Source organism: Ascaphus truei, chromosome 2 (assembly GCF_040206685.1).
Source record: "Ascaphus truei isolate aAscTru1 chromosome 2, aAscTru1.hap1, whole genome shotgun sequence".
Lineage (NCBI taxonomy): Eukaryota > Metazoa > Chordata > Amphibia > Anura > Ascaphidae > Ascaphus > Ascaphus truei.
The window spans coordinates 256,964,211-256,981,144 of NC_134484.1; the positions used below are offsets into that span (position 1 = coordinate 256,964,211).

General features: G+C 42.6%; 1 long non-coding RNA gene across 1 annotated transcript in view; it reads left to right on the top strand.

Annotated features, from left to right (window-relative positions):
• The first annotated feature begins 2,573 nt into the window (after nucleotides 1–2,573).
• LOC142488655 (uncharacterized) overlaps nucleotides 2,574–16,934 on the top strand; it is a 74,137-nt gene continuing 59,776 nt past the window's right edge. Inside the window, exon 1 of the long non-coding RNA XR_012799563.1 lies at nucleotides 2,574–2,979. This is a non-coding gene — a long non-coding RNA (uncharacterized LOC142488655). The remainder of the gene's footprint in view (nucleotides 2,980–16,934) is intronic.

Here is a 16,934-nt window from a genome sequence, read left to right on the forward strand (position 1 = left end):
CCAGAGGAAATGGTGCTTCTGAGGCCTATTCAGCTGGTAGTATGTGTTAGATTATTTTAAAGATAAAAGAAACCTTATCAGGGACTGTCCGTACACATACTGGGTTCAAAAAAGGACTTTGTTGAATACTCTTATCAGAGTTGCTGTACAACTTTTAAGCTATATTCCTTTCAGTATCAACTTAAACATTACATTAACACTACTGGCAGAATTGTTAGTGAGTGTCGCAGGAGGCTGTTGTCCAAAAAGAAAGAAGTTGGTATTCATCTCATCATGGTGAACTACAGCTTCTTTTATGAAGATGGCGCAACCACCCCCCTTCCCCTCCAACAATTGAATTAGGATTCCAATTCCAGCAGGACTGAGCTTATCATTTTAGATGATCATGATAATGATGATTATTATTATCACATGGATAATCACCAATGCAGTTGAAAACTGGTGGGGCTTATCTGCATATCATGAGTTATGGTATTATTTGAGCATGTTCTTACTTGTGTTGAGATTTTTCTATGATTCTTTAAAAATCAAAAACAAACACAAACTGAGTTCTAGCAAAAACAAAAGATGAAACATTTTTAGATCCAAAACACAAGTGAAAGCACCCACCCAAATTTTATGTAAATTCCAGTGGAAGCAATACAAAATCCTTGATAAGAGTCCAAATATTAATTCAGCTGAATACAATACAGCGGTATATTGTACATGGGGGTCTATTTATTAACAATCTTTTTCATTTTGTGCACTAGTTGTGCTTCAGTATTTTCTTTTGGGGGTTAAAATATGTGCTAGTAGAAATGCAAATCTCATCAAAGTGATCGTGTAGTTTTAGAAAATGTTATGGTATAATTTAAGAATATAATAAAATTTGTAATGACAACTTTCAGTTGCAGATTCTGACAACCACAATAAAGTAATGTAACTTCCTGTCTTCTAAAATCCTACATCCATAAAACATAACAGACATGTACATATCTTCTGGTAGGGCATTTGCAGAGGCATTTATTCATTCATTTGGATTCATGAAAATCTTCAGAGCCAAAGGCAGTAGATCACCAAACTTCTGTAAAGTATTTAAAGTTTTAAAGAGAAAACTGTTTAAACAATGAGTATTTTAATGACTTGTTAGAGCATAGGTCACTTGTACTGTATTGTGTCTCACTGCTAAAATAGTTTTCTTTTACATTCTGAGAATGAGCTACCTTCCCCACTCCTTTTCTTACTTGCTCACTTGACCTTACAGCTAATCTATCTGTCACTACTTATTTAAAAAATTGTCTTGATACAAATTTGCTGCTCATAGCAGACAGCTGACCCAAGAGGCATGAGCTGACCTTGGAAACATTATATCTAATGAACAAATTCAATATTGTGCACCTTGGTAAATGCCTACTTTGCTGTTAGAACCACTTATACTAAACAAAAGTGAATTACACTAAAACAATTGCAGGTATTGAACATGTCTATAGACATTATCATATCTCCCAGGTATGTTTGTTTCAGGACAGGCATTTCTCCCTAATTTATTTGGAAGGAGGTTTGAGAGGACATATACAGTATACAACTGAAGATACTATAACATTAGGAATGCCCCCTCATCCCATGTAAAGAGCTCCCAAACAATTGTTATAAAAACTATTTTATTGGATATATTTGTTGTGGGAATACTAGGGGTATTGTATGTATTTTGTAGGGAGTTTGGGAATTAGTTTGGTGATTTAAAACCGTTTTATGTTTTCCCCCAAAGGTTGCACTGATTCAACCCAGCAAAGTCCTACTCTCACTGGGCTGGTAATTGCAGTCTCAATCATCTATCCCAGAGGTCAGCAACCTTCAGTTCACAAGCCACATGCGGCTCTTTCTGCATCTACTTTTGGCCCACCTCCACCCACAGGTTGCTGTTCCCCAGCTGCTGGCTCTCTCCATCAATATCCTGCCGGTGGCTGGGGGGTGGGGGAGGGCGGCCAAGGCTGGAGTCAGATCTCTTGCTGTTGCCGGGCCAGGTTCTCTCCAGCTGCTGGCCTTCCTCTCTCCTGCATTGTCCCACTGCACTGGCACATGTTAACGTCACAGAGAGGCCCAGTGTGGGACAGTGCAGGAGAGAGGCAGGTCAGCAGCTGGGGAGAGCCAGGACTGGCAACAACAAGAGCTGACTCCAGCATTGTCGTGCCCACACTGCAGCCACAGGCAAGACAGTGAGGGAGAGTGACGGCAGCTAGGGTGTGGCAACTATGGACAGTGCAGGAGAGAGGCAGCAGTGTGGGAGAGAGGCAGGCCCAAGGTATGTGTGTGTAGTGTATGTGTATATATATATATATATATATAAATATATATAGCCCCCGTATCCCTAAGGGGATTGTCACATGCTGCGGCTTAGTCAATAGAGCGGCTGCATTTGCAATTAAGGCCTTTTCAGTGCAAGGGAGCCTGCGCTGGCAGTTCTAAATAGAGACAGTTAAGAGAAGCTGCAGTTACATGTTGCTAGGCAACCAGTGAAGCTGTGAGAGATGACAGTTTAGACAGCTATTAAAAAGAGGTCAGAGAGAGCTGGGAGCTGGGGCAGTTAGGGTGTGTGTGCAGGGAGCAGTAGCCCCTAGCACTAGGCCTAGTTACCCCCAGAGGTCCCAGATAAGTTACCATTCCCCAGTTTGTGGTTGCTTCAGGGACAGGCCCTATGTAAGGAGATCTGCCCCTTTAGCTATTTGGTTAAGTTAGGACACCCTCAGTGTCGAGCAGCCTGATTGCTGGGTCTGGGCTCAGACCCCTCAATTACATAGAGACTATCTTCGTGGAGGCCCAGCCAAGCAGTGACTGTGGCCTGTCGGCTACAGGCAGATCCCCGTCAAGGTACAGACGGTGTGGAGCCATGGTGATATTATCCACGCTGGAAGTCACCCCACGTGTAGGAGGACATCACGTCGGATCAGACGGATCCATACCTGTTGTATAGCGGTACCCACGGGCTGGAGCCCCGGGCAGGTATCTATAAATAGTGCACCAACACGTCCAGGGATAGCGCTATCTCCATCACACGTGGGTGGGTTTGGACATAAGGTACTCTGGGGAATACTTATGTTGATGTGTGCACCCGGTGCACTTCTATGTGTACGGCTATATGCATTATTCTGTGTGGTACAGGTACCGAAGTTATTATTAGTAGTTACAATAGTAAGCACCAGTAAACAATAGTATACACTGTGTGCGTGTCTTATTATTGTGGTTCCTGTAAGAGGACCATCCCACTCAGGTGGGAACCCTTACAGGTGGAGGCGCTGTGTACGACGAATCAGGTAACACCAGGCTCCCAGTGGCGGAGGTTCAGGTCTTCTGTGAGCCTATCAGGTAACGCACCACACCAGGTAACATAAGTGTAGATTTCCCCACATGGTCCCCATCTGCGATAGGGGGGGGGGAAAGGTGTTACATACATATATATATATATATATATATATATATATATATATATTTATATACATATATATATATATATATATATATATGCAAAAACAACTGTGTGCTCATCTGCATGTCTTAGGCAGGTCTGCAACCCCGCCTTTCCCCATCATCACCCAGCATACAGCACTTCCACTGCAGCAAGGGATTCTGGGAAATGACATGCAAATGAGCACACAGTTTCAATTTTTGCCTCAAAAACCAGAATCCCTTGCTGCAGTGGAAGTGCTGTATGCTGGGTGATGATGGGGAAAGGCGGGGTTGCAGACCTGCCTAAGACATGCAGATGAGCACACAGTTGTGTTTGCATATTTGCTTTCCTGTGGAGGGTTTTTGTAACTTTTTTTACTCACCATAACTTAACTCAGTATTATGGTATAGCCTATCCCATAGCCTCTCATGCATACCCAGTTAAAATCAACCCCACACTGATGATACCCATCAAGGTCGAAACAGCTGTCTGTGGGTGGTTTTCTGGGTATGCACCTTAACCCTGGCTGTGCTCAAAGCTGTGACCATGCAGCAAGCTTAAGCCTATAGGGAACCATGTTAAAAATGGTTTTTGAGGCAAAAAGTGACACTGTGTGCTCATTTGCATGTAATTTCCCAGAATCCCTTGCTGCAGTGGAAGTGCTGTATGCTGGGTGATGATGGGGAAAGGTGGGGTTGCAGACCTGCCTAAGACATGCAGATGAGCACACAGTTGTATTTGCATATTTGCTTTCCTGTGGAGGGTTTTTGTCACTTTTTTCACTCACCATAACTTAACTCAGTATTATATATATATATATATGTATATATATATACAAAAAACAAGGGCAGTTGGCACACCGTAAACTACTGATCCACTGATGCTTATCCCATATGCACACATGAAATTAATATTTACCAGATGTTGGTCCGGGAAACAGAGACAGCACACAGCCAGGTAAGTACAAAAAAACTGTATTCACATAAGAAGTACATGGCACTGCATCCAACATTTCGGTCAGCAGAATGTGACCTTCCTCAGGGATGTGCAGTGAATGAGTGCCAGTGAAACACCATACATACCCAAACCAATCAATAAAAAATTGCACTCACCAGTGTGGGAACCCCCAGAGCCCGCGAAAACCACGTGTATGTGTTGCCTGTGACCCGCAGCCCAGTCCTGGAACGCACCGCCATCTTGGAATTGCCTGCCCTTCCTCTAAATTATCATATCGTCACTTCCTTACTGACGCGGCAATCTGAGTCCCTGCAATGTACTAGCATCACCACTACCTAGTAGCGCGCATGCGCTCTGTGTGTAGAACGCTCTCAGACCTCCTTCAGATAGCGCTTTCTACTGTGCATGTCATAATCTGTCAGGTACTGCTGCCACCATGCAAAAATGTAGCGACTAACGTCCTGAGGTTGCCATGGCAACGTAAACATAGATCTGGACGGAGATAGGCTCTTAAGAAACACTAAACACCAATTGTACTGAGCTACGGACCAGGGCTGTTGTGTGCATTTAAATAACATATAATAAATAAATAAATAAATAATGCATGATACTGCAAAGAAAAGGCATGTAACATACACCATAATCAATGTTATCAATAGCCGGTACATAAATATATTACACATATAAAGTAACTAGATCAATTATATGAACCATACTTTACTATCAGTGCTACACCATGCCCACTGACATACCTATACATGCACAGTTACACAAAGAGACAGTTTAGAAAAACACCCAAAAGTATTATCATGTGAATAGTGTATAGTGCAGAACATTTGGGACACCATGGAACAACATGCTCAGAGATAATTAACTAAAATCATAAGAAACATCCCAATTTGAGATCCTCATTAAGTCCATAAGGTGCAACAGTCTTGAGCTCGAAAATTAACCTTGCCTCATTCTGTAGCAAAAATCCCCGTACCCCGTACGGGTACTGGGACCTACAGGATTGGCATACACCGAAACGTTGCCAATTAATATTTTAGATCTCTAAAATGCTTTGCTACCAGCAGGCACTTGAACTCCTGGTCATCAACATCGGCCTGTAGCGCTTTTCGTATCGTAGATCGATGGATAGCTATACGCTCTTTCAACATCCTCACCGTTTTTCCGATGTAAAACAAGCCACAAGGGCATTTGATTAAGTATATCACAAATTTCGACTCACAATTAAGAAATTGACGAATCTTGATACGCGCCCCACTATGTGGGTGGCAATATGAGGATCCAACTTGCATGTACTGACAGTTCGTGCACCCCTCACATTTGTATGAGCCAGGTTTCTGAGACACCCACGTCTTAGCCGTTACATATTTATCCACTGGATCAGCTTGTGTGATCATATCACCCACTGATGGACCCCGTCGAAAACAAAAAAGAGGCAGTTCCTGAAAAAGCTGTCCAATCTTATCGTCATTCGCTAGAACATGCCAATTTTGTCTCACAATTTGTTGAATACACCTAGACGCAGTACTATACGTACTGATCACGCTGAATCTGTTGGTTTGAGCATCCTTCGGGAGGATGCATAGTAAGGCATTATGATCCAATGCTTTAACCCGCTCCAATGCATTCTTAACATCTGTCTGGCTATATCCTCTATCCAAGTACCTGGTCGCCATGACCATCAAAGCTTCGTCCACTTTATCGGGATCGCTGGTAATTCGTTTTACCCTCAGCAGTTGCGAATAGGGCAGGCCCTTCTTCAGTGGGGCGGGGTGGTGGCTGGACGCATGGAGAAGTGTGTTTTTGTCTGTGGGTTTATGATACAGCCTTGAAGCCAGAGTGCCCTTTGATTTGTACACCATAGTATCAAGAAATGAAATCTCGGAATCGCTATGACACAGTGTAAATCTTATCATGGAGGGGATGTTGTTCAAATACTCCACAAAGAGCTTTAGTTCTGTGACGTCTCCACTCCAAATGATAAAAATGTCATCAATGTAGCGCAGATATTTTTTGATATGGTGTGCATATAGGGCATCGTGTAGAATGTGGGTCTGTTCATATACATCCATATACAGATTGGCATACGAGGGTGCCATGTTTGAACCCATGGCCGTCCCACTTAGTTGTAAATAACAAGTCCTCTCAAATCTGAAAAAATTCTTATTCAAAATAACCTCCATGAGTAATAGTAAAAACTCTGATGGTGGACCAGTAGTTGTCGTCATAGCCGAAAATTTGCTGTGAATTGCGTCTAAGCCCTCCCGGTGTGGAATGTTAGTATAAAGGCTTGTTACATCGAGTTTAACCAATGTACACTCCGAGGGGTCAAAGGTCAAATTGTTAATATGTGCCATGAAGACGGTCGTATCCTTCACATAAGAGGCCATTTGTGAGACCAGAGGCTGTAAATAAAAATCCACATATTGCGATAGTGGGTGACATAAGGAGGATCGGGCAGGTATAATTGGTCTCCCTTGAGGCTGAGTAGCTGACTTATGGATTTTAGGGATGACAGGACAGGCATTCTGGGGTGCTGCTGGGTAAGGAATTTACTGGTGTCTTCAGAAATCCACCTATTTGACACCCCCAGTTGTATGATTGAGTCGATCTCCGCTTTATATGCAGATGTAGGATCCCCGGGCAAACGTTTGTAGTTTTTCTCGTCCGCCAACTGGCGTTCGATCTCTTGTTTATAATAGAGATAGTTCAACACAACAATACCTCCACCTTTATCAGCGGCTCTGACAATAATGTTCTTATTCTGTCTTAAGGCCTTTATTGCTTGTCTCTCTTCATTATTTAGGTTCTGGAAGCTGATCTTATGATTTCGTACTGTATCTTGCCTCGAGTTTCTTTCCCCAAGAGATTCATGAACGTAGCAATGTTATAATTTGACACCTGAGGATCGAATGTACTTTTGGCCTTAAAGGTGGTTGCCGCAGTACTGGAGATGGAAGGTGATCCAGGTTTGGAAAAGAAATCCTTCAGCTTAAGGTGCCCGGTGCAACATGTACAGGTCCACCTCCCACTTAAATGCGTCTTGTGTGTGTGTGGGCACGAATCCTAAGCCTTTCTGCAGGACACTGATTTCAGCCGGTGTTAAAACATGATCTGAGAGGTTGAATATTACCGTCTCCTTGGGGGTTCTTTCGATCCCCTTCCCTTGTTGGAGATGCGTTCGGGATACCGCCATACTTCGGCCTCCCCTCCTGATCTTTCGCCGACATCTGCGTTCCCCAGGGGTGTCTTGGTTCTTCCGTCATTGCCTTGGCCTAAAAAAGACGGCTCCACTGGTGCATTATCCGTAGCATCGGATTGATCTGTATCGCTCGTGTTGTATCCTGATTTCTTGTATGCACCAAGCCTTCTTCGAGGTTGACCTCGCTTCTGTCCAGGAGCACCTGTAGCTGGATCGCTCAAACACAGCAACCACCGATATACCTTCTGTCTTTATAGTCAGATTCAACTATCTTTAATTTCTCCCTTTTATATTTAATCAGATTGCTACAATATACATCAATAGATGTCTGTAGTTTATATGTCCAGTTGGTAGACGTGTCAGCTTCCAGGGTTTCCCCATGTTTGGAATTGATGACATCTATTTCTTTCTTGATTTTCAATATTTCTTTACAGGACTGGTCGATGACCAGAATAACCAGATCAAATGAACATTTATTCAATATGGCTATCCATCGCTTACAGAATTCTGGATCTGTCCTACCGATGGTTGGTTCTTAATTCTGAAACCACGAGGCAGTAATTTCTCTTTATGGTAATGCGATAACGTGACCCCATGAAGGTAGTAGTCCACTTCCCTTTTCTTTAATTTAATCAGGTCGTTATGCACATCAACAGCCTTCTCAGGTCCCAGTACAGATTCAAAAGATTCAGTATAGCGGATCTTGGAAATCTCAGCCTCACTGAAACTAGCAGACTCCGAAATAGATGAAAACACTCCAAACGTGTCAGCAAATTCTTCCATGGTGAAAAATTATGAAAATCACCAGCAAACCATTAAAAACGTATATGTTTACGTTGCCATGGCAACCTCAGGACGCTAGTCGCTATGTTTTGCATGGTGACAGCAGTACTTGACAGATTGTGACATGCGCAATAGAAAGCGCTATCTGAAGGAGGTCTGAGAGCGTTCTACACACAGAGCGCATGCGCGCTACTAGGTAGTGGTGACGCTAATACATTGCAGGGACTCAGATTGCAGCGTCAGTAAGGAAGTGACGAAATGGTAATTTAGAGGAAGGGCAGGCAATTCCAAGATGGCGGTGCATTCCAGGACTGGGCTGCGGGTCACAGGCAACACATACACGTGGTTTTCGCGGGCTCTGAGGGTTCCCACACTGGTGAGTGCAATGTTTTATTGATTGGTTTGGGTATATATGGTGTTTCACTGGCACTCATTCACTGCACATCCCTGAGGAAGGTCACGTTCTGCTGACCGAAACGTTGGATGCAGTGCCATGTACTTCTTATGGGAATACAGTTTTTTGTACTTACCTGGCTGTGTGCTGTCTCTGTTTCCCAGACCAACATCTGGTAAATATTCATTTTATTTATATATATATATATATATTAGACAGGGCAGCTGTTTAGTATTCTTCGATGGACCACGGCGTTGCGGTCTCCTAGCAGCATGGCACCATGGAAATGGAGAATGCTCTCTTCCCCCGCAGTGGTGCTCTGGTGGTACTGCATGCATATCCTTGATTATTCTGAACTGAGCAGCTGTTTTGATGACAGCCATAGTGCGACTTCAGCAACAATTGGGACTGATCATGGGACTGGGTGCACAACCAATCAGCTATCCTGGTTGAGTCATCTGGGTGTGGGTGTGGGGGTACATGAGGGATCCACTGGCCAGTAGTCTCAAGCACACCCTGAGGAAGTTTCCACGAGGTCTGAAAAGTTGGTCATGTTTTTGCTGTGTTTTACTTGCAATACAAGTTTTCTTACTTACCTTTGAGTGCTGTCCTGTGTCCGCTCCTGCTGGGGTGGATTGCTTTTTATATATATATAACAGGTGTGTGCATAATAAACTTACTGTGTAGGTAAGTAAGTCCTCATGATACGAACTTTCTATTGGCCCCCCTACTGTGACGTCTAGAGACCTACACAGTTTATTATGCACACACCTGTTTGTTATCAGTATATCATGTAACTGACAGATTTCACCAGGTGATTATACTCATTGGCCCAATTACATATCCTTTTTAAGCATGCATGTCACCCTGCCTACCCCACCACTCCCAGTAGAAGGCTCTTGGCCGAAACACGTAGGAGCAGGTGCAGTAGGCAGGACCCCCTGGTTTGTCCCCCCTTTGGGACACGTAATTATGTTTTGAACGTTTGATCCTTGTCTCCTCCAAGATTTTGCAGTTTGCCTGACGTGTGGTGATGTATGACATTAGCATACTAGTTTTCTGAGGTGTGCTTCTCTAGGCTGTATATTGTGTGTCCTTATCACACATTGCTGTATTGTGTCACTTTAGACCTTCCCTGAGATTATGTGGGAACAAGAATGTGTTTATACTATGTGATTTGACCATTTGGCCTTAGCCACTTCTATTTTGGCTTTTGTCTGGATTATTTTGTCAACGTTGTCAGGTATATTAGAGTCTATTTTCTGTCACTCCTGATATAGGTTTTGTTCCCATTTGGTATTAACTGCTGGAGGATTTATGTCAGGTTTTTTTTACGTACAGGGGATCCATGCCTTATTTTAACTTTCTGTGCTTTTTTTTATTTTTTGTTCTGGGACAGTTATTTAATAAAGATTTTGTGATTTTGTACTTTCAAGGTATACTAGAGTGCTTTTGTCTGGGGCTTCACTTTCTCCTACTGTATTGATTGGCCCATACAGCACCACTGACTTATCATTGTATATTGATATAGAAGTCGGTATTTAGTTACATCCATTTATCTTGTGGATGCGGGGTCCCCCTTCTCTCTCACACACATATATATATATATAAAAATGTAAATACAACTGTATGCTCATCTATGTCTTAGGCAGGTCTGCAACCCCACCTTTCACCATTATCACCCAGCACACAGCACTTCCACTTCAACACGGGATTCTGGTAAATGACATGCAAATGAGCACACAGTGCCACTTTTTCAAAAACCATTTTTAACATGGTTCCCTATAGGCTTAAGCTTGCTGCATGGTCACAGCTTTGAGCACAGCCAGGGTTAAGGTGCATACCCAGAAAACCCACCCACAGACAGCTGTTTCGACCTTAATGGGTCTCATCAGTGTGGGGTTGGTTAACTGGGTATGCAAAGAAGCTAAAGGATGGGGTTTACCATACTGAGCTAAGTTATGGTGAGTAAAAAAAGAGACAAAAACCCTCCACAGCATAGCAAATATGCAAATGTAAGTACAACTGTATGCTCATCTGCATGTCTTAGGCAGGTCTGCAACCCCGCCTTTCACCATTATCACCCAGCACACAGCACTTCCACTGCAGCGAGGGATTCTTGGAAATGACATGCAAATGTGCACACAGTGCCACTTTTTACTTCAAAAAACATTTTAACATGGTTCCCTATAGGCTTAAGCTTGCTGCATGATCACAGCTTTGAGCACAGCCAGGGTTAAGGTTATATATAATATATATATATTTGGGGGGGGGTATGTGTTTGTATTTGGGGGTAGTGTGTGTGTGTGTGTGTGTATTTGGTGGGATAGTGTGTGTGTATATGGGGGGTAGTGTGTGTGTGTGTGTGTGTGTGTGTGTATTTGGGGGTTGTATGTGTGTGTTTGTGTGTATTTGGGGGGTAGTGTATGTGTATTTGGGGGGGGGTGTGTGTGTGTTTGTGTGTATTTGGGGGCTGCTGTGTGTGTGATAGTTGTATGGTTTGGGAGTGGTTGAGGGTATGAGGGATGGAGCGGGAAGCAAATATGAGGGGGTGTTGTGTCGAGCTCCCCAAATTATATTGTGGAGGTGTCTGAGGTGGGCCCTCTCTGTGGGGAGTCTCAGTTAGGCTCTCTGCTGGAGGAGCCTTCTGGGCTTGACTCTCCCACATGGGGTTCTCACTGAAGTGAACCCTCCCAAGAGTGCTGCAGACCCCTGCAATATCCCCTCTGTCCAGGTGGCAGTGGAGGAAGTGGTGAAGGCACTGTGTGGATCTGTGTCCCCAAAAGTCCCTTGGGGCCACAACCTCCACCAGCTACACCTAAACATTCTACTGCAGGGTCACAAGTAGATGGTATGATGGAGCTCCCATCTAAAAACACCAAAGGGGAGATCATCATAAGGCTGAGGAGAATTACTCCCACAGGGAAGGGTTGGAGATTTGAGATCCTCAGCCAAGAGGAGCCCGAGGAGTTGGTATACCCCTTGACCCCCGTTGTCCCCCTCCAGGAACTAGCTGAGTTCCTGAAAAGTACCCTTTATGGGCAAAGAAATATGAAGGTGCAGTTGGCCCTAGAGAAGTGGAAGGATGTCTCACTCATTCTTCACTTTCTCAAGGAATACATGAGGGCCAACCACAGGGCCAGAAACTCAGAGAGCCTGGACCTTGTCCAGATGCAACATTATGGTTGGTCACACTGCCATCCCGAATTCCCCTGTGGCACCTTTTTTTCTTCATCTGTGCTCGCGGAAGCCCAGTAAAGAGACTTAATGGCCCATCGGGATTAACACTGTGGGGATCCCTTTATTGCTATTATTCAGATCTGGATAATAGCGCATTGGCTCATTAAAAAATTAAATATAACTAAAACATTACACAGCCAGCATATAGTAAATACAAATTATATTTACCCTTACCAGGATGAAGGACACCCTCATCCTCTTCATCTTCAATGGGCACGACAGTAACATAAAAACGAAATAACTATTGGCCTGTAACCCCTTAATCACCTTACCGGTTATTAAACACTCTGGTAATTAAGGGGTTAACCCCCCTCCCGCTACACACCCAGGAGGCCTAAACACCCTCTCTGTCAATTATCCCCACCTCCACACCATCTACCCATTGATTATCACTGTGATAAACCATGCCCGCAATACCGGTTTGATTGCCACAATGGCAATGAATGGGCAAGCTAAAAATGAAAAACAACCACTAAATAAAATTAATTACATTTAAATAAACACAAACATTTGCCCAAAAAAGCATTGATTTACATTGAGGTAATCCATGCCCACAATATTGATGTCACAATGGCAATGAATGGGCAAGCTAAAAATTAAAAATTACCACTACAAAGAATCACTCTAACTTTATGAAGAATTTCCTCACATTTCCCCTTAGCCTGCCAACTAACTAGCTAAAATACTAGCTCCTTTCTCTGTCTGTTTGGCAGAACCCCCACCCATTCCTTGCTCCATTTATGTCATCCTCTATTAAGGTAGGCCATTTTTCTGGCCTACCCCATCAATTGTCTCAGCCAAGCTCTATTTATTCCCCAGAAGCATCATTATGCATGTACAGTAAAAAAACATGCAATCCTAAAATGTTATGGTGTTGATTGTGTGACCCACAATATAATAAATGTTATATTAAATTATAGACACTTTTTTTACAGATGTATTTAATTTATTTTAATTTTAAGGTGTGCTTAGGAAGAAAGTTAGTATTGACTGTATATAGCACTAAGGATTGTTAAGCCTATTAAGCCTATGTCTTGGTCATGCTCCTAAAATTAACTAACTTCTTATTTAATCTGTTTTTAATCTCCTTGGGGCACATTCATCATTATGTGAAGCCTTTCTAATGCAGGAGGAATGGATGTAGCAAAGCTTTAAAACATGGGATTGCCTAGATATGCTGCTGGGTAACCAAAGTAGTCTACCTTACCCTGAGCTACTGCTTCTGAAATGCTTTTTCCATTATATCTAATTGGACAGTATTGCATACCTATGATTCAAATGATCAGATTCCAGAGGATAATTACATTGTTTTTATCTTCTCTGCTGTCAATAGTACTTGAATGAACGCCCTGGTGTTTTTGTTTTCTTGTATACATCCTGAAATAGATCCCCGACTGGAAGTGATTGAATAAAATTGATTATATTGCTATTAAAATATTACATTTATTAGATTGCATTTAAAACTGCTAAATTAAGGAGACATACAATTTTGTATTTCTGATATTTTGCTGAGTCTATGATGGAGTGTACAAATGTTGAACATATGAGTCTGAGCATCAATGAGGAATGAACAGTATTTTCTTGTCAGGCTTAGTAAATAAGTATATCTTCAATGTAAAAAATGCTTAATTTTATATTGTTTGCAATTTGTTCTACCTTTAGACATAAAATATAAGTATCACAAACATCATTCAAATGTAAATAGTGTTAGACAGGCTTGTGTAAACGATAGGGTTGTTGGAGTGCAAAAATGAATAATTGAATATATATATATATATATATATATATATATAGAGAGAGAGAGAGAGAGAGAGAGAGAGAGAGAGAGAGAGAGAGAGAGAGAGAGAGAGAGAGAGAGAGAGAGAGAGAGAGAGAGAGAGAGAGAGAGAGAGAGAGAGAGAGAGAGAGAGATTTCCCATATCATGATCATTTTTATCTCTTACAAACTTTTTCTGTTTAATGGATATCACTTAACTTTGTTTGCATCTATTTTCTTCTGATTTTTTTTGCTGTATTCTTTTAAAATCTCAGAATTCATATGCAGTTCTAATTTTCTTTCAATGCTTCTATCTCTTTATCTAATTCTTTTAAAGAGCTTTAAATTTTGTGATGATTAATCTAAGTAATTCCTAAGAACAATTCTCAAGAATTTTCTTCCATGGTTTCATCTTCTACATTTGATGATGGTGATTTTTGTATTCTTAATCCTCTTTGTATTTTTCCTAATTCCAAATACTTCTCTAAAAATACCATGTTTCACCCTTTCCTTGTTTCAGATTTTAACAACTTTTCCAACAATTAAAATTTAAAATCTACACTATATTAGGTTCACTTTCTTCTTTATGTGTAATCTGGTCCATGTAAAATTCATTTTCTAACTTTATCTCCCTTAAAGTTCTATTAAAAAAATATATTTGGCAGACTGGTTGCCATAGTGTTCATTTAAAGTGAATAAAACCCTAAAGGTGCTAATGATATATAAGTATATACTGTATCTACAAAATAATTATTATCACTCAAGATGCCGCTTCTAATTTAACACACAAAACAAATGTAAAAAACGTATAAAGAAGTACTTCTCATGATAAAATGAATAATAACACTTTTTTCTTTCTCCCTATGATCAACAATATGAGTTTATGATGTTAAATCAATAGGAGGAATGGGGATTGAATGTTTTTTGCTATACAGTTCGGTGTCATATTAGATTCTAGTTGCTATTATGTCACTTTCATTTGTAGTATTTGGATCTATTAACTTACAGAAAAACTGTTTATAGGTGTATTTTTATTTTTATTCATTGTGTTTAAATAAATAGTTTAATGTATTGTATTTTATTTGTATAAGTACTGTATATGCGCAAATGCAATCCTATATAGGAAGGTAATCATACTCGTTGACAGGAATAATCTAGCAGTCCATTAGAACCATGTGATTATTTCATTATCTTATTGATTAGCATGATGATGGACACCACTATATAAGGTTTGACAGTGTGGACTTGGGAACATTGACAAGCCTGAATCAGGCGAAATGCGAGGTGCAGAGCCTGCTGTGTGAGCCCCTGTGAGCTGTTGTGCAGGGAGGATGGTAGAGATCGGGGCACCGAGCGGAGCCAGAAGTGACGTCCGATGCCCAGAGAGATGAGGATTTCTGGATCATGGAGGTCTGAGTCCGAGCTCCGACAGTCTTGCGTCCTGCTGTGTGATTTATACTACATGCATATTGTTATCTTGACAAATGTGAGTGGGATTGCCTCAAGATTCCTGTTTCTTATAATATATTTATTTTGTAGAATCTGTACTCTTACTTTATGACAGAAACACCATATAATTACTCTATGTGAGTGTAAGGAATCGGGGGACACGTCCCCCGTGGCGTGTGTCCCCCTTACCAGCCCCGAGTGCCGCTGCACCCGCTGCTCGGTCTGCCCGCCGGGTCCCCGCCTCCATTGGCCAGATGCCACCCCGCTCTTTCTCCTCTGCGGAACATGCCGCCACTGCCTCCACGCTTCCGGGTCGCGCGTGCAGGAGCATTACAGGGCGCGCGTGCATCCAATCCTTTCTGCCCTCGCTTTGCATGACTGGCCCCGCCCCCACCAATTGCGGGACGCTACCTCACTCACCCCAGCCACACACCTGGCTCCCATCTCCTCTACGTCCCTGAACTTATCACAGGGACTACCTGGACGCACCCCCGCCCCACCTCTACCCTCTATTGATCTACCACAGTATGTTACCCCAGTCCGTCCTCTCCTTCCTTGCTCTGCATAGCTTATTGTGGCTTTGTGCTGTTTGGAGTTCTGTGCCTGGCTCTCTTCTGTGTTTCAGCTCTCGTTCCTGAACCTACCCTCCGTGTACCCTCTCTGGACTTGATCTCAGCTTCCATTTGACTATGTGTACCTCTCTAACCCCTGGACCTGGCTTCAGACTATGACTATGCTGTTTCCTCCTACCCTTGACCCAAGGCTTTTGGACTTCACTACTCGGACCTCTGGCGCCCCGGACTCGGCAAGTATCTGGCTAACCCTGTCAAACCAGACCCGGAAATGCACCCTACCACACTCCGGGCACGCCCTCACTGCTATGGGTGTGTGTTATACCCTTTCCCACCTTAGTACTGGGGACTGGTCTGGTCTGCGGGCAGTACAGCATTACATTATGCAGACAAAAGTAGGAAGAGATCCCAAAATTCGGTGCTCAGCTATATTGGACCACTGTAATGCAATAATATCTTGGAATCAGCTTGGGGAGCAACCTTTATCCAGCCTCGTGAGATTTGTAAAATACAATATGCCTTTTTTGACCTCCTTAGTGTGGGGACATGTGGTGTATAGCTTCCAACATAAGGGTAAAATGTATATACACAAGACCCTGTGTGGATACCACAGTATTGAATGGTAACCCTGGAGAATGGCACATATAAAATGCAAAATAAGCCCCCAATCCTTTTTGTGAAGGAGAGGGTTACTCACGGTTCTGAGGCGGTTGTTCCGTCGGCGTGCATCACGCTTGTTGTTCGAGACAGCAGGAGAATTCCACAGGAGAATGAAGCGGAGCGCAGCAAGAAACTTGGGGGCTAAATACCAGTAGATGAAGGACTAAAAATGCTTTTTTCCATGGTAGACATCATGGTGTAGTGGCAGGTAAAATCTCTAACGCGTTTCGGGCAATAAACCTTTGTCAAAGAATATTTTCAGGTCGCGTCTCTAACAGCTGATATAGACGTCCCCCCACCTCCATCTGATGCATGACGCGTCACCACAGTGGCGCGAAACCGGCTAGGTCAATCTCGTTGGCAGGTGTAAATACCCAATGAGAGATAAGCTCGGAGTCACAGATCATTGAATCGGGGGTGCGTGTATAGAATGACAACTGTTATATATAAAGAGATAAACAGACAAATAAAAAGAAAGAATAACAGAA